Below are 19,181 nucleotides of genomic sequence, written 5' to 3'. Positions count from 1 at the left end.
GCCACCAGTGCCCCAGGAGGGGAGAACATGTCGGGGTTCCAGCCTCGATAGCTACTCTGGACCATTCACTCTGCCTGTGTTCTCATCTCGTCCTCGAGACCCTCCTGCTGAGTCAGGACTATCCCCGTTTCTGAGATAAGCCTGCACGGGGACTTGGCTCAAGTCACTCAGCTAGAAGTGACCTAATGAGAAGTCCGCCCCAGGACAGCCAGACTCGTGTACCTCCTTCAACCACAGAACCGGCAGACAGACAGCCACTCTGCCCGTGCCTGTGCCCCCCGGGAGCCTAAGCACCAGGAGCTGGCCATGCGGGGGCAGCCAGGCTGGGGCCCTGTCATGTCCCTGGAGTCCAGTAATTGTCCCCACAGTTATTGACAGGGCTGCAGGGGGAGACTCTACCTGGCTGGCGCTGCACGTGGGACAAGGGACGACCTCACCACTGGCCTGGTCAAAGAACACCTCTGGTGAAAAGGAGGGAGGCTGGGATGGCCTATAGGTAACATTCGCCCCATTTCCCCGGGGTAAATACTTCCCTCGTAGCCAACTTGAAGTTGCCAGTGGTAATATTATCTTGCAAGATTCCTGAAAATTTTATAGCTGGCCAGTATAGGCGTGCCCAGCCTACTGCCGGGTCTCACATATTCCAAAAATTTTTGGCCAAGCTCCAAAAATCACAGAAAGCAAAATTGGCAGGATCGGAGCGACTAGTTTAATCTCTGTCTCATAGATGGACAAAGGGGACCCGGAGGACAGAAGTACTCAGACTGCCAGGCTTCGTGTTTCCTTGGGGATGGCGCTCCGTTTTTTGCTGATGAAGTTCTGCCAAGTCACTTTAAAAAAAAAAAAAGAATTATTTATAGGGGCAGCAGGTAGCATAGTGGTTAAAGCCACTGGACTCCCATTGTGGCTAACCGTGGTTCAAGTCCTGGACCAGGTGGCTTTCTTTCTCACTTCCCTTTCTCTCTCTTTCTCTGGCCAAATTGGAAAATAATAATAATACATTTTTTTTAAGAATCATTTTAATTTCATTTATTATTATTATTATTATTATTATTATTAAATTTGACCAGAAAGAGATAGAGAGGGAGAGTGAGAAAGCAAGCCACCAGGTCTGGGTCTCAAACCATGTCCGTCTATGTGGGACTCCAGCACCTTAACCAATGCGCCAGCTGCTGGCCCCTGCCAAGTCACTTTTTTAAAATTTATTTCAGAGGAAGACAAAGAAAAGGGAGGGAGGACACCCTCGACAGGGCCTCACCACACTGCAGTCTTCCCACCGGGCTTCCAGCCAGCCAGAGTCTCAGGTGTGCCCAGCATGTTCAGGTCAACCCAGGATTGGAACCCATGGCCTTCCCAGCCTTCCCACATGGCTCCAGTATTATGCAGCAGTGCCCAGCTGCCCTGGTCACTATGACTGGGTCCCAAGTAATTTTTTTTTTGTTTTTCTTTGGTTAAAATTTTCTACACTTAGAGACCAGCAGTTAGCATAATGGCTATGTTGCCAGACTCCCACATAGTCGACCGCAGTTCGAGTCCTGGTCGCAGTGGACCGCAGTTCGAGTCCTGGTCCCAGTGGCTTAAACTCATGCTGGGCACGTGTGCGTGCATGCCCAAGATCCCTGAAGGAGAAGGGGTTGCGGTGTGGCCATGCCCCTGAGGGGTGATTTTTCACTTTCTGTCTCTCTATTTCTCTCTATCTTTCTGGTGAGCACATGCGCCCTATAGCAAAAACCTCTCTATTTTAGAAAATAAAAAATAGGGCCAGCAGGTGCATGGTGGTTAAAGGCGCTAGACTGCCACATTGCTGAGCACGGTTCAAGTCCTGGATCTGGCGGCTTGCTTTCTCGCTTTCCCTCTCTCTTTCTCTGTCTCTCTCTGATTGAACTGGAAAATAATAATAAAGTTAAATAAAAAAATAATTCTAGAAAAAAAAGAAAAGAAAAAATAAAAAATTTTTCTACATTTAAAATATTTTTTAAATTACTTATTTATTCATTTTATTTTAATTTGACCAGAGAGAGATACAGCGACAGAGGGAAAGTGAGAAAGCAAGCCACCAGGTCCAGGACTCAAACCATGGTCAGCCATGTGGGATTGTCTAGCACCTTAACCACCATACCACCTGCTGGCTCCCTAAATCACTTTTATAAATTTCACAATTTGGGCCACGTAGGTGACAGAGTGGTTAAGTGCCTTAACCTACATGGATCCTACATGGCCAACTACATGATTCAATTCCCAGACTTGGAGGTTTGGGGGACATGCCAGGTACATGTGCCTGCATGCTCCAAATCTCAAGAGGATAATAGAGGAGAAGGGATTGTGGAATGGTCATCCGCCTGGGTAGGGTTTCTCATTCCTCTCCCACCCTGTCTCTCTCTGGTGAGCACATACACCCTACAGCAAATTAAAAAAAAAAAATCATAATGTTACTAACAGGTGCCGTTTCATAAGTGCTTAATAAATATTAACCCAATTGTCTTCAAAACTTTCCTGTAAGGAAGGTATCATCTCCATTTTGCATTCAAAGATACTGAAGCACAGGGACCAGCAGTTAGTGTAATGGCCATGTCGCTGGACTCCCACGTAATCGACTGTGGTTCGGGTCCCGGACCCGGCTGCTTAAACTCACACTGGGCGCGTATGCGTGCGTGCCCAAGGTCCCAAGAGGAGAATGGAGGAGAAGGGATTGCAGCATGGCCATCCCCCCTGGGGGGTGATTTCTCTCTTGCTATCTCTCTGTCTCTCTCTGTCTTTCTGGTGAGTGCACGCGCCCTATAGCAAAAACCTCTCCAAAAAAAAAAAGATACTGAAGCACAGAGGAGAATGGTAACTTGCCCAAGATCGCCAGCTGGAGTAAGCAGAGGAGCTGGTGTATGAATCCTGGCTGTCTGGCCGTGAGGCCTGTGCTCTTAGTCCCATTTCAGGGTGTTACGTGACCCAATAGCTTTGCCACCACCGAGCCCGTCTCACTGCCTCGTAGTTGCCCTCTGCATAAGCCAGGAGCCCGAGGTCTGGTCTGTCCTCTGTAGCCAGTGTCCGTGGACCCAGCAATGATGTTATAGAGATCCATTCACACCTCCCCTCTCCTTCCACTCTAATCAACAACAGGTCCTGTCTTGAAAAATTCTTTAAAAATCTTTCCAAACCACTCAAGTTTGCATCTTTCCCACGCCTACAATTACTCCTCCGTCTTAGCTCCTCTCACTGGTCCTTCTCTCACCTGGATGATTGCGCCAGCATCCTGGCTGATCTTGCCTCTGACTTGACCTCACATTCCTCTGCAGACTAGGAGACAGCCGGGAGCTCTGCTGTTTGCAGGAGAGAGTCTGGCAGCTGCCCCTGCCCTCCCACACCGAGGTCTAGGTGCAGTTCCCTTTTTAAAACTTGCTATGGAGCACATGTGCTGGGGTGGGATGGAGATGGCCACGCCATAATCCCTTCTCCATTCTCCTGTCTGGATTTTGGGCACACATGCACACATGCCCAGCATGTTTTTCAAGCCACCAGGTCCAAGACTTGAACTGCGCAGTTGGCCATGTGAGATCCAGCTGCCTGAACTACCGCCTCACCAGCTGGCCCAGGGGCAGCCCTTCTTGCAGGCCACCTGCCTGGTCCTGGAACCTCTGCTCCTGTGCCACCTGACAAACGTCCATCCGACCGTGTGTCTGGGATCCAGCAAGCCTCTGCGGTTCTGCCCTTTGCCCCGTGGGACAGCTGTAAGAGTCCAGGCCCCTCTGCACCATAGTCTTCCACACCGAGCCCTGGGCCAGGTGTGGTGGGTGGGGCAAGTTCACTGCGTGGATATGAACTTTGGCTGGCGAGCGTTTGGCTAGGAGCTAGACCCAACTCTCACTAACCCACTATGACACTCCTCTCGGGGCCTCAGGCCCTCCCAAAAGTTCTGTGAAAACCTTTGCCTCTCTCCAGATTCAAGCTCACAGAAAACTGCTCTTTTTTTTCTTCTTTCTTTTCTTTCTTTCTTTCTTTTTTTTTTTTTAGAGAGAGAAATTATTGCTACAGGGCAAAAGACAGAAAGCAAGAAATCACGCTGCAATCCCTTCTCTGTTCTCCTCTCAGGATCTTGGGCATTCACACACATGCACCCGATGTGAAGGCTAAGCCACTGGGTCTGGGATTTGAACCATGAACGACTACGCAGGAGTCCAGTGATAATAACCATTATGCCATCTGCTGGTCCCAAACATGCTCTCTTCTTCAACAACCCTCTGCTGAGTTCTCAGAGGAAGGCTGAGGGTAGGACAGATGGAGAAAGGGAAAGTAATCAGGAATCCTGAAATCCCTTGGGTCATTGGCTGCTCTAGGTCCCTTCTGGACAGCTTATACCCACCTAGGCTTTGGGAGAAGTGCCAGCGACTTCTGCGCTTGAGTCCAGTCTCACTACCAGGAACCCCGCCTCTCCCTCAAACTGTCCTGCCGCCCTCAGTCACACCAAGCACACCCCCCAAAGGCCCCCACCTCCGTGAAGAAGCAAGTGTGGCTTTGGCGCCACCTGCTGGAAGACAGGAGAAACACCTCAGCATAGCAAAGAGGCATTCCAGCTCTCCCGGTTGATCTGGATGATTGGTTTCATTGATCTGAACTGATATTTGCCATGAATCTACTATAGGTATCGGCTAGGCTCTGAGGGTATAGCGGTGAGCAAAATCGAGCTGATGTTCTCAGTGGGGACCAAGGACAAAGAAGTGAACAGTTGCATAAGAGCATTTCAGATTGTAATAAGCTCCGTGAAAGGAATGAGAGCCATGTGGTGGAGGGACTGGTAGCAGGGCTACTTTAAGCCGGGTGCTCCGGGAAGAGGGTTCTGAGAAAGGGACATTTGACTTGAATCATGAACACGTGCCCGGCATGCAAAGAAAATTAGAACCCTAGTGAATCAATGGAAAAACTACTGTAAACAGCAAGAAAACCCAGTGAGGAAATGGAGTATAAAATTTACATATAAAAATTAACATCCTTTATATATACAAACTACAGTAAGATGGAACGGCTTCATTTGATGTAATAACCACTACCACAGGTGGCCTTCTGAATTTTAATTTAAGATAAATTAAAAACAATTTAAAAGTAAGCCAGCAGATGACATGGAGGTTAAGCTGGATCCCACCTGCCCAGTGAGTTCAGGTGGTTTGAAAATCACACTGGGTCGGGACCAGCAGGTGGTGTAGTGGTTAAAGGCGCTGGACTCCCACATGGCGGACCATGGTTCAAGTACTGAATCTGGTGGCTTGCTTTCTAACTTTCCCTCTCTTTCTGTGTCTGTCTGATCAAACTGGAAAGTAACAATAATGATAAATAAAGTTAAATAAAATAATTCTTTAAAAAAATAAAGAAAGAAAGAAAATCACACTGGGCACATGTGTGTATATGTCCAAAATCCAGAAAGAATGGAGGAGAAGGGATTATAGTGTGGTCTTCCACCCCAGGGGGTGATTTCTCACCCTTCCCCCTCTGTTTCTTTAGTGAACATTCAGGCCCTATAGCAAAAAACTTTAAAAAAAGAAAATTCATTTTTTCAAGTACACTATTCACATTTTTAAAGTTTAAGAAGATTTTATTTATTTATTTAGAGAGACAGATTTTTGCTATAGGGCGCATGTACTCACCGGAGAGACACAGACAGAAAGCAAGAAATCACCCCCAATTCTCTTGGGATTTTGGGCACGCCTGCACACATGCCCAAAGTGATTTTTTTTTTTTTGAGAAGTTTTTGCTATAGGGTGCATGCACTCGCCAGAAGGACAGAGAGAGACAGAGAGACAGAATGTGAGAAATCACCCCCCAGGGGGGATGGCTACGCCACAATCCCTTCTCCTCCATTCTCCTCTTGAGATCTTGGGCACGCACATACACGTGCGTGAGTTTAAGTCACTAGGTCTGGGGCTCGAACTGTAGTCGACTACATGGGAGTCCAGTGACACAGCCATTACGCCAACTCCTAGTTTCTCCTGACGTGAGGTTTTAAGCTGCCAGGTCTAGGACTCAAACCGTGGCCAGATACTTGGGAGTCCACTGATCTGAACATTATGTCATCTGCTGGTCCCTTTGTTTATTTACTTTAATTGCCAGAAAGCCCATGCATTGGCCAGAGAGATGGGGTGGGAGGAGCATGGTCACACTGCATTCCCATCTCCACTTCTCCTTGCCATCAGAATTTGAGTACACATACCCACAATGTTCTTCAACCTGCTGGAACTCGAACCACAGTTGGCCATACGGAATCTGGCTTCCTCAAATACTAGGCTACAGAGCTGGCCCCACACTAGTCACATATTTTTTTTCAAGGTTTTTGCAATAAGGTGAGTGCACTCACCAGAGAGAGACAGAGAAAGAGAAAGTGAGAAATCACCGCATAGGGGGGATGGCGATGCTACAATCCCTTCTTTTCCATTCTCCTCCTGGGATTTTGGGCATGCACACACATATGCCCTGCATAATTTTTCAAGTGGCCGGGTCTGGGTCTCCAGCCACGGTTGGCCACGTGGGAATCCAGCGCCTTAACCACCACACCACCTGCTGATCTCCACTAGTCACACTTTAAGTTCACAAAGCCTCCAGTGGCTACCTGCTACCGTGTTAGTACACAACATTTCCATCATTACAGAAAGTTCTGTTTTTACTATCTTAAATTTTGCCAGAGGCTGTGTGAGACAGAGAGAGCAAGGAGAGAAAGAGAGAAAGAGAGAGAGAACCTCTTATGGGAGATGATGATTGCGCCATCACTTCTCCTCCACTTCTCCCTCCTTTCAGGATTTTGGGCATGCTTGTACAACTGCCTTGTCTAGCACGCAAACCATGCAGTGAGCCATGTGGGATCCAGCTGCCTCAGTCACCGTGCCATGGGCTGGCCCCACCGCAGAAAGCTCTATTTTTCAATGTCAATATAGAAAATATGATGGAAAAGGGGCTGACCCTGCCGCCTAGTGGTTATGGGAGCCAGATCCTGCAGGTCCACCCTCATGGTTTGAATGCTAGCCCTGGCAGCTTGAAAGACGTGCCAGGCACATGTGAGTGCATTCCCCAAATCCAGACAGGATGGAGAAATGGAGAAGGGATTACAGCGTGCTCTCCAGGAGCAATGGTCTGGTGTTTGCTGATTCTGTTGTGGAATAGCTTCTGCAATAATATCCGGGTTCTTGGCATTTCAGACAATTGAACGAGCATGCCAATGGTGAAAGAAAAAGGTAGTTTATTGAATAGAAGTGGAAGCGCACTCCCCAGATAGGAGTGGGCCTGAGCGGACAAAGTGGTAATGGCCTCTGCAGTGGCAATCTACAAGGTTTAAACTTTTTTAAAACTATTTTATTTATTATTATTATTATTATTATTTTAAAATTTGTTATAGGGCGCATGCGCTCACCAGAGAGAGAGGAGGAAAGTGAGAAAGCAAGCTGCCAGGTCAAACCATAGTTGGCCATGTGCGACTCCAGTGCCTTAACCACCACGCCACCTGCTGGTCCTAGTTTTAATTTTCGAATCTAGGTCATGTCAGTTGATGATGGGCTGAGTCCACTGATGGTCCTCATGTCATTGGCTCTAGCACATGTGGCTGGGCCCACTGATTTATCTCACTGGCTATGTCGAATGTGGCTTAATTAGCTAGACGTCCCCTATTAATCCACCCACATTACCTTGGACAAGGAGTTTTCCTATCTGGCCACGTAGGCAGATGCCCCAGCCCCCTTCCCTGCTCCCGTTAGCTAGCTTTCTCCTGCCTTAGTTCCCAGCGCAGGGGGACTCTGCAGAGTGTAACCATGATAAGAATGAGATCGCCTGCGTGCATGCAGCTCTGTCTCTTTCTGAATATCGGGGAGGCAGAGAAGAGAGGGGAGAAGAAAGGACTGAGGAGGTGGTGAGCCAGAGAAGGCTTAGGACTAGGTGTTTTGCACAAAATCTAGAGCCTCCCCTTTTCTCCAGGGCAGCTGGGCTGGGCTTGGTGGGGCTCATATCTTGGTAATTAATGACGTTTCTGGTTGTTGTGGCCTAAGGCACTTTCCAGGGTGAGGCCCAAACCCTAAAAAGGCCCAGCCCAGGGTGAGTCCTGATTGCTCACCATCCTGGAAACTGTCTGGCAGAAATCCTGTTAAAACTGGCCTAGGGCGGCCAGCTAGGTCCCTGCCCCAAGGTGACTGAACGTGGTCTAGATGCCTTAGAGGAAGTCTAGGGTGTCCTAAATTGAGGAACAGAGAAGTAGGGAGGTGCTGGGCTACCCGCCTTTATAGCGCTTCATGAGAGATGGGGAATGAGGCCTGGAGGCTCTCTGGCTGCCATCTGCCACCACAGGCATGACAGTCATTCACTCCGGTACCTTGCCTTTCAGTGACCCCCCTGCAGCCTCAACAGATGCCAGTCCTGGAGAAGGTGTAGAAGCCACCCAGGATCATAGAGAGGGAGGGAGTTGCACAAAGCCAGCCAAAGGCAAAAGGATTGAATCCAGATCTCATTCCCAGCTCAGTTATTTATATATATATTTTTAAGAATTATTTTATTTAGGGGCTGGCAGGCAGGTGGTGTGGTAGTTAAAGGCACCGGACTCCCACATGGCCAGCTGCAGTTCAAGTCCCGGACCTGGTAGCTTGCTCTCTCATTTTCCTTCTCTGTCTCTGTCTCTGTCTGATCAAACTGGAAAATAATAAGAATAAAAAAAAAGTCAAATAAAATCATTCTTTAAAAAAAAGAATGATTTTATTTAACTTTATTTATTTATTTTTAATTTGACGAGAGTGGGACAGAGTGAAAGAGACACACAGAGAGAGAGAAAGAGAGCAAATGAGAAAGCAAGCTGCCAGGTCAGGGACTTGAACCACAATCGGCCATGTGGGAGTCCAGCGCCCTTAACCACTATGCCACCTGTCATCCCCCAACTCAGTTATTTTTGTTTGCTCACCGAATCTGTCAGTTCCTTAAGAACCAGGATTTTTGTTCTGTATTCTCTCCTCCACCTCCACTTCCATTAAGGCCCAGACTCCAGGACTAGATTCCTAGTTGTCTACCCTTCCGGATGATGGGCTTGTCCATTTCTGTGAACAGGAAGGGGCAGCATCGTGGGTGGGAAGAGCTGCTCCTTAAAGGGATCCAGTGGCAGAGGGAAGAGACCACGGTTGTCCAGTCTATCCCTCCTCTCCTGCGTGGATGACCTCACCACACTCCACTCACGACTGACTGGCTGTCTTTTTGCATATACCGTTGACAGCTCAGCCCTTTCTTCTTGGCATTGTTTTATTTAACTTTCTTTCTTCTTCCTCCTTCCTTTTTCGTTCTTTCTTTCTCTCTTTCTTTTTCTTTCTTCTTTCTTTTTAATTTGATCAGAGAGGGACAGAGTGAGAGAGAGAGGGTAAGAAATCAAGCCGCCAGGTCCGTGGTCAGTCATGTGGGAGTCCAGCACCCTTAACCACCACACGACCTGCTGGCTCCATTCCCCCCCCCCCTTTTTTTAAACTGACATAGTTTTATTTATTTGATTTCCCTTTGATAAAAGGTATATCCTGAAACCTCCTTTGACCTCACTTCACAGAGAAAGTACAAATTAGCGTTTGTACTCAGTTCTGTCGTGGCATACTGCCGCTCCCCAGATTGCCACAGAACACTGTTGTCTCTTTCTAGTCCCCACGGCAAGCAGAGAACTCCAGCTCCTGATAAGGAGAGCAGTCGGTGTTCTCGGACAAACATATTTTGCAAACAGAAGTGAGAGAACATGTTGATAAAGAATCAAGGAGGGATAGGGCAGAGCAAATACGCATCTATTTACAATTCGCAGATCTAGTTTCAAAAGTTACCTCACACATCTACTGGCATGTACTTGTCACTCCCGGTGTTCCGGAAACGACGCTGTGCTTGAAAAGCAGAGCTAGTTTGTTTAATGTGTGCAGCATATTTACCGAGGTCATGTTCCTCTGCAGCACAGGGATGGCGAGAGTGGCCCTCAGCCCCATTTATGCGTGTGTGTATGCCTTTATTTTTGGATAGGTGAACTGGCCACTGTACCTTGTGGCTTGCTTCAGCGAGACGGCTCATCACTGCTGCAGCAGCCGGAATGCCGTATTTTTGGAGAAAGGTGTAGCAAAGGCCCTTCTCGCCTTCAGTGGAGATTTTCTTCTTGTGGTTTGCCCCTAAGTTTGCTCTTTGGCATCTGCCTAAAACCATGCCTCCCTTCCGTCCCAATGAAGATCTGCAAAGATTTGAAGATGGACCATGTCTCTAGAAATGAGATCAAGGCTTGTCACTCTTCTAAGTATCCTTGGCTTTTTTGTTTAGTTTTGTTATAGGGCACATGCGCTCCTGCCATGTGGTCTGGTATTTGCTAATTCCAACTTCACGGTGACTCCAAGAACATTTTATTTATGTGTATTTATTTATTTTAAATTGACCAGAGAGGGACAGAGTGTGAGAGGGGGAAAGTGAAAAAGCAAGCTGCCAGGTCCAGGACTCGAATCGTGGTCGGCCATGTGGGAGTCCAACGCCCTTTATCGCCACGCCACCTGCCGGCCCCATCATAACTACCATTAATACTGAGAATCACCTGTGTGTGTACACGTGTTCTCCCAAAAGCTTAGAGAGGCCTGGAAGAGAGGGAGAAGAGAGAAGAGGACTGGGGAGGTGGTGCACCAGAGAAGGCTTAGGACTCGGTGTTTTCCACCCACCCTGGGACTCGAACAGCAGGATTTGATTCTGGGACTTGAACTGTGGTTGCCCATGTTGGAGGCCAGCACCTTAACCACTACGCCACCTGCTGGCCCGTCCGCTTCATTTTTTTAATCAAGATTTTTGGGCTCGTTTAGGAGAGGAGAATGGAAGAGAAGGAACTGTGGTGTGCTATCCTTCTCTGGTGAACACATGCCTCTATGGCAGAAATCTAAAAAAATAAAAATAAGAAGTCATTCTTCCCTATTTAATTACATGGACACCTTTGATGTAAGTCGAGACAGTATGTATGCATGAATCCCTATCTGGACTCTCTTCTGTTTTAGTGACCTACTTGACTATTCTTATTCCAAAAGTACCCTGTCACAATTACCGTACCTTTTTAGTAAATCTTGAACTCCAATGATGTAAGTCTTCCAATTTTGTTTTTTGAGGGAGAGGGGAGTTTGCCATAGGGCATGTGTGCTCCCTGGAAAGAGTCAAAGAGAAGGAAAGTGAGAAATTACCCCCCAGAGGGGATGGCCATGCCACAATTCCTTCTCCATTTTCCTCTGGGGATTTTGGGCACACACATGCACACACACACACACCTGGCATGTTTTCCAAACCACTGGCCCAGGACTTGAAATCGTGGTAGGCCATGTTGGAGTCCAGCATCTTAACCACTCCGCCACCTCCTGGCCCCTCAGCTTCTTCTTTTATTTTTTTAATATTTTTGCTATAGGGCATGTGTGCTCACTGGAGAGAGACAGAGAGAGAGAGAAAGTGAGAAATCACAATCCCTTCTCTTCTGCACGCATGCACACCACCTGAGTTTCAGGCCATCAGATCGGGGATGTGAACCACAGTCAACCATGTGGGAGTCCAGTGCCTTACCTACTATAATACCTTAACTACAACTTCATTTTTATAATCAAGATTTTTTTTTTGGGGGGGAGAGGTTTTTGCTATAGGGCACATGTGCTCGCCAGAAAGACAGAGACAGAGAGACAGAAAGTGAGAAATCCCCCCCAGGGGGGGATGGCCACACCACAATCACTTCTCTTTCATTCTCCTCTTGGGATCTTGGGCACGCATGCACATGCGCCCGCTCGGTGTGAGTTTAAGCCACCGGGTCTGGGACTCAAACCGTCGAGTACATAGGAGTTCAGCGACATAGCCATTACGCCAACTGTGGTCCCATATAAACAAGATTTTTTTTGGTTAGTTTATGTCTGTTGTCTACATACATTTTGAAATCAGCCTGCCAGTCTACATGAACATACACACACACAGCCTGTTGAGAGTTTGACTGGGTTTCGTTGAATCTATAGAGTACATTTTCTGGGGGGAAAATCGTCATCTTAAGAGTATCAAGTCTTCTGGTGCCAGCAAGTGGCATGGTAGTTAAGGCACTGGACTCTTACATGGCCAATCGTGATTCAAGTCCTGGACCTGATGGCTTTCTTTCTCATTTTCTCTTTCTCTCTGTCTGTTTCTCTCTGGTGAGCACACATGACCTATAACAAAATAAATATAAAAAATTAAAAATAATAAAAAGGGGTATTGAGTCTTCTAATGAATAAACATGGGATGTTTGTCCATTTAAAGTTATGCTTAATTTATGTCGAGAATTTTTTATAGGGACCAACAGGTGGCATAGAGTTTATGTCGCTAGGCTCCCACGTAGCTAACCATGGTTCAAGTCTTGGACCCAGTGGCTTCAAACTCACACCAGGCGTGAATACACGCATGCCCAGGATCCCAGGAGGAGAGTGGAGAAGGGATTGTCGTGTAGCCACCTGCCCTAGGGGGTGATTTCTCACTTTCTATCTCTCTCTCTCTGTCTCTCTGGCAAGCACACATGCCCTATAGCAAAAAATCTCTCAAAAAAAAAGTTTCATGTTTTTTCTTTTTTTTTTTTTAGAGTTGTTATTGTTGTGATCATGCACATCTTTCAACAGAATTATTTCTAAGAATTTGGCATTTTTGATACTATTGTAAATAATATAACTTTATAAATTTTATTGCCCAGGTTTATCTCTGTCTCTCTGGCAAGCACACATGCCCTATAGCAAAAAATCTCTCAAAAAAAAAGTTTCATGTTTTTTCTTTTTTTTTTTTTAGAGTTGTTATTGTTGTGATCATGCACATCTTTCAACAGAATTATTTCTAAGAATTTGGCATTTTTGATACTATTGTAAATAATATAACTTTATAAATTTTATTTCCCAGGTTTATAAAACATAATTATTTTATTTAACTTTTATTTATTATTATTATTGTTTTTTTAACATTTCCAGAGAGAAAAAGAGAGAGAAAGTGAAAAAAACAAGCTTCCAGGTCTGGGACTTGAACCATGGTTAGCCATGTGGAAGTCTAGCCCCCTTAATCACCATGCCACCTGCTGGCCCCTCCCAGGTTTTTGGTTTTTTTTTTTTAAGTTTATTTACTTTTTTTTTTTTTTTTCCATGAGTGAAAAAGAGAGAAGCACTGCAAACGGTCTTCATGCCGTGATCACCCGCAGGGTCAGCCGGCCTCAATCGTGGGCTCGTGCAACGGCTGGGGGGGCCCCTGAGGTTTCCAGACAAGAATCTGGCATCTTCCCCGCATCATTTCACAACTGTTTGTTGCCAGTAGATATATATATGTTAATTTTGGGGGCCGGCAGGTGGCGTGGTGGTTAAGGGCTCTGAACTTCCCCATGGCCGACTGTGGTTTGAGTCCTAGACATGGCGGCTTGCTTTCTCACTTTCCCTCTCTCTCTCTCTCTCTGTCGCTCACTCTGTTGCTCTCTGATCAAAATTTTTTGAAAAAGTAATAAATAAATAAAAGTTAAATAAAATAATTCTTTCAAAAAATATTTATTTTGTATATTGGTCTTGCATCTGTTAGCTAAATTCATTGATTAAGTCTATGAATCTTCCACATTTTGAAGTTAGAAAACATTTTCATTGCTCTTAAAGTCCAAACTAGTGTGTGTGTGTGTGTGTGTGTGTGTGTGTGTGTGTGTGTATAATGCATTTTTTTTTAAGAGAGATTTTTGCTATAGGGTGTGTGCGCTCACTGGAGAGACAGGAAGTGAGAAGTCACCCCCCAGAGGGGAAGGCCATGTCACAATCCCTTCTCCTCCAGTCTTCCTTCTCTCAGGGTTTTGGGCACGCACGCACATGCACCTGGCGTTGAATTTTAGGCTGCCAGGTCCGGACTCGAATCATGGCTGGCCATGTGGAAGTCCAGCAATGTAACCATTATGCCATCTGCTGGTCCCTCAAACTAGTATTTCAAATATTTTTAAGCATCTTCTTCTTATTATTATTTGTTTTTTAGTTTGCTTTAGTGTCATTCAATACCTAGTCTATAATTCTACCTTCCCCAATGTCTTAGGCATGTCTCATTACAGTGGGTTTGTTCAAATTTGGATCCAAAAAGGTCTACACAGTTCATTTTGTCATGCCCTTTCAATCTTGTTTATCTCCAGCACTTCTATTCCCTCCGTTTATTTGTCAGGGTTTTATGTTTGTTCCCCTTCCTTTATTTTTTATATTACTGAATTACTGCAAACCAGATCAAGTGTTCTGTAGAATGTTCCACATTCTGGATTTACTCCCTTTTTATAAAAAATTGTTTGTATCTTGGTTCTTTAATGTTACCAAATCAAATTCAGAAAATAAAACTAACTATTGTGTTAGGGCCTAGCAGGAAATTGCACACTCAAACTGAGTCCAATTGAGACCAGTTCCATGAAGGGATTATTGACAGAGATGAGGGCAAAGTTAAAGGAACAAAGAATGACAGAGCCCCTGAAGGGCCAAGATAAGGGAGTGGCATCTCCCTTTGGCTGAACCCAACAGGAAGCCATTGGGCAAGTAAGTTGGTTGATGCCACCCACAAAAGTCAGTTTCCTGGGACAGGAAGCAGGGCACAGAAGATCAGAGTGGATCTGGAGGGGCAAATGGATTCCCCACACCCATCTATACACACCATTTCAAAATAATAAATTTAACTCACATAAGGAGAAATAAGAGAAAATTAATGTGTAAAAATCTGTATTTGAACATGTACAAATTATGCATGACTTTATCTAAAGCCCTAATGTCATTGCCAGAGGCCTGCGGCCATTCCGAGCATCACAGACAACTGGACTGGGATCTGAACTATGATGAGCAGCTGCGGTGAAGATTTCCCAAAGAAAACAAAGGCTCTTCCATCACCTACACACAAGCAGTATTCCTAGGAAACTCAATTGTATTAGAACAGTACAAAAGGCTTTGTGTTCATGGGAAAAGAGAATCAGATTCTAGGTTAAGATAAATAATACAACATATTTTTCACCAAGTAAACGTCCGATAAGACATCTGAAAATCATATGGCAGGGCCAGCAGATGGCATAGAGGTTATGTCTCTGGACTCCTACATGGTCAACTGTGGTTCAAGTCACGGGCCCACTGACTTGAAACTCATACTGGTTGTGTGTGCGTGCATGCCCAAGATCCTAGGAGGAGAATGAAAGAGAAGGGATTGCAGCATGGCCATCCCCCTCTCGGTGTTTCTGTCTGTCTCTTTCTGTCTGTCTGGTGAGCACACGTACATTAAAGCGAAAAGTTCTGAAAAAAGGAAAAAAGAGGGACCAGCAGTTAGCGTAATGGCTATGTCGCTGGACTCCCACGTAGTCGACCGCGGTTCGAGTCCTGGACCCGGTGGCTTAAACTCACGCCGGGCACGTGTGCGTGCGTGCCCAAGGTCCCGAGAGGAGAATGGAGGAGAAGGGATTGCGGCGTGGCCATCCCCCCTGGGGGGTGATTTCCTGCTTTCTATCTCTCTGTCTCTCTCTGTCTGTCTGGCGAGCGCACACGCCCTATAGCAAAAACCTCTCCAAAAAAAAAAGGAAAAAAGAAAACTATATGGCATAAGGTAAATGGGAATATCTTTGGCTGGACTAATAGCCAGTGTATTCATGCTGGGAAAGTTTTTTTTGTACGCTGTAAAGATGAACGGTGATTAAATATAAAAATATAAGAGAAAGAAAAAAAAAATTAGACATGTGGAACAATTTCTGTCAGGCAGGGCTGTTCTGTGTACTGCAGGAAGCCTAGCAGCCTGGACCCCATTCATTGAACTTGTGTAGTGCTCCCCCCACCCTAATCATCCTGACAACTTCCACCTCAAAAATATGTTCTGAGGTCAGCTGGTGGCGTGGTGGATAATATAACTGGATTCCACATGGCCAACTGTGTGTGCGGTTCGAGTCTCAGACCTGGTGGCTTGAGATACCCAGAGTGCTTGCGAATCCAAAATCCTGGAAAGAGAATAAAGAGGAAGGGATTGCAGCATGGCCATCGCCACCCCGCCACCCCGCCTTGAGGGTGATTTCTCACTTTCCCTTTCTCTGTCTCTCTTTGGCAAGCACAAGTGCCCTATAGCAAACAAACAATAACGACAACAACAAAAATGGGGAGCTGACAATTTTCTCTCTTTTTTTTTTTTTTTGGGGAAGATTTTCGCTATAGGGCGCGTGCGCTCGCCAGAGAGAGAGAGACATAGAGACAGAAAGCGAGAAATCACCCCCCAGGGGGGATGGTCACACCGCAATCCCTTCTCCTCCATTCTCCTCTCGGGATCTTGGGCACGCACGCACACGCGCCCAGCGTGAGTTTTAAGCCTCGGGTCCAGGACGCGAACCGGGGTCGACTACATGGGAGTCCAGCTGACATAGCCATTACACTAACTGCTGGTTCCTGGGAGCTGACAATTTCCTAAACTTACTCTAGTGGGCGGGTCATACTGGTGAACGATGGTTGGCCTGGTGACCTCCTGATCTCCCCTGGTCTCATGGGCTTAAATACAACTCCCATCCAACTTCGCCCTCTGCTGAATACACATGAGTACATTTCCACTTCTACTCGATGTCTCTGCTCACACCACCAGCTGATATCTCAAAATGTACATGTCAAAACTGAAACCTCGAATCTACTCCACAACGCATTCATCCTCACCCTTCCCCATTCCCAGACTTTGTTTAGTTTAGTAAGTGGCAATTTAATTCTTCTAGTTCTCAGACCAAATATATATGAAATCTACTCCTGAGGCCTATCTTTTTCCCACACCCCACATCTGATCCACGGGCTCTACTTTCAAAATACATTCCAATCCAATTGCTTTGGCCATCACCACCATTACCGTCCCCACCGAGCTAGTCCGAGCCACCGGATCTGTCCAACCTGCTGCAACAGCCTCCACGGTGGTCTTCCTGCTCCCACCTTTTCCTCTTTCTATCTGCAACACGGTAGCCCTTGTGATCGTTTTCAAAATGTGAGTTCGAGCGGATCATGTCTCTGCTCCAAACCCTGCAACAGCTCCCCGTGTCGTTTAGAGAGCCAAAGGCGTTGCCACGGCTTCACAAGCCCTAGGCTACCTCTGAGCTCTCTGAGCTCTATTCTATTACCTGATTTTTTTTTTTTTTTTCAAATCTGCCTCCTTCCCTGTATTCTGGCTGCTACCACCCTAGCCCAGCCTGGTCCAGATTATAATTATTTCTGACCTCAGTCAGTACAACAGCCTCCTCCAAGTCTCCTTGCCCTGCATCTTGCCTACTTAAATCTATTTTTCACACTGTAGCCATAGAGACTTTTCTTTTCTTTTTGAGGTTTTTGTCATAGGGTGTGTGTGCTCGCTGGAAAGAGACAGAGTCAGAGAAAGGGAACATGAGAAATCACACTCCTCTCCCCCAGGGGGATGGCCACACTGCAATCCCTTCTCCTCTATTCTCCTCTTGGGATTTTGGGCATACACGCATACGTGCCTGGTGTAATTTTCAAGCCAAAAGTTCTTGAACTGTGGTCAGCCATGTGGGAGTCCAGTGCCTTAACCACCACTCCATCTGTTGGCCTCCCTGTAGAGGTTTTTCTTAAACCTCTACTGAAAAATTTCCCCTACTTAAAATTTGTCTTCCGGGACCAACAGTTGGTGTAATAGCTATGAGGCTGGACTCCCATGTAGTCAACCGCGGTGTGAGTCCTGGACCCGGTGGTTTAAATTCACGCTGGGCGCGTGTGCATGCGTGCCCAAGATCCCAAGAGGAGAATGGGAGAGAAGGGATTGCGGTGTGGCCATCCCCCCTGGGGGGGTGATTTCTTGCTTTCTGTCTCTCTGTCTCTCTCTGTCTTTCTGCATGTGACCTATAGCAAAAACTTCTCCAAAAAAATAAAGAAAGAAATAAAGAAATAATTTTTAAAATTTTGTCTTCCATCCCTTTTGTCCAGAAAATGAAGTCCAAACACTTTGCCCCAGCACCTCCATGCTCACACGCCGTCTCCCTCCCTGTTACGTTGGATGAAACCAAGTGCGTGCCTTTCTCAGGCAATGCCTCCACTGCTCACCGGAATCTACTTCTCTCCCCTGCGAACACCATTGCTGCTGAAATGACTGTTTTTTTCCCACAACATCAGCTTTTCCCATAGTACTGAATTGGTCTCATCAGCACAGACACACGCTGTCGTACATCCTATATTAAAAGGAAAATCCTTTCTAGAAACTGCGCCAGGTCCCTGCTTCCCTTCGCAGCTCTCCCAGAGCTGGGGTAACAAGTCAGTCATTGGAGGTGCTGTTGACGAAAGGGAAGGGGAACGTGGAATGGAAGTGGAAGAAGCAAGATAGAAATTCTGAATATGGACGCGAGACCTGATACGGAAATAGGGACGGTGGCAACTATGCGTATTTTCTTCTTCATTGCATAGATAGTTGCATATATCCACCAGTTTTTCCCTCTGCTCTCTTCCTTATCTTAGTCAGAGAGTATTGGTGGTGGTTAACTTTGTGTTTTCACGCACAGGATAGCGAGGCAGGCATAGGACTCACCTAGAAGAACTAAGACCACCCCGAGCTAGATACAGCGACTGGTGGGACCTCGTGCCCTGCTTGGTTGAGGACAGAAGAGGCGCACCTGTTGCAGTCTCTAGGGCTGCCGCAATAAATACGGGACTTTACGCCTGGGTGGCTTAAACAACAGAGCTCACCACCACCCAGTTCCCGAGGCTGGAAATCTGAGACGGAGTCAGCAGGTTTGGTTTCTCCCAAGACCTCTGCCTTTGACTCAAAGATGGCCTCTTGCCGCGCCCCCAGGGGCTTTTCCTCTGGGCACATGTCCCTCTGGTGTCTCTGTGTGTGTCCAAATTTCCCCTTCCTAAAACGACACCAGTGAGATTGCATTAGGGCTACCCTAAAAGCCTCGTTTTAACTTATCTCTCTAAGAGCCTGTATCTAGGGACCAGCGGGTGGCGTGGTGGTTAGGGTGCTGGACACTCCCACATAGCTGACCATGGTTTGAGTCCTGGACCTGGTGGCTTGCTTTCTCACTCTCCCTCTGTGTGTTTGTGTTTATGTGTGTGGTCAAATGAAAATAAAATAAAATAAATAATTTTTAAAAAAAGATCCCTAGGGGCCAGCAGGCAGTGTGGTAGATAAGGGCACTGGACTCCCAAATGGCCGACCACAGTTCAAGTCCCGGACCTGGCAGCTTGCTTTCTCGCTTTCCCTTTCTC

At 46.5% G+C, this 19,181-nt stretch overlaps 1 long non-coding RNA gene across 1 annotated transcript; it reads right to left on the bottom strand.

Moving 5' to 3' along the window:
- Positions 1-545: 545 nt before the first annotated feature.
- LOC114005414 (uncharacterized) lies at positions 546-11,129 on the bottom strand. The gene is made up of 2 exons (XR_003547265.1): positions 11,041-11,129; positions 546-830 (listed from the first exon to the last, which is right to left on the bottom strand). It is a non-coding gene; the product is annotated as an uncharacterized LOC114005414 (long non-coding RNA).
- Positions 11,130-19,181: the final 8,052 nt, after the last annotated feature.

The sequence above is a fragment of the Tupaia chinensis genome, unplaced genomic scaffold (assembly GCF_000334495.1).
Source record: "Tupaia chinensis unplaced genomic scaffold, TupChi_1.0 Scaffold143758_1, whole genome shotgun sequence".
Taxonomy (NCBI): domain Eukaryota; kingdom Metazoa; phylum Chordata; class Mammalia; order Scandentia; family Tupaiidae; genus Tupaia; species Tupaia belangeri.
The sequence above is the reverse complement of the archived record's forward strand: the minus strand, read 5'-3'. Positions and strand labels throughout refer to the sequence as shown.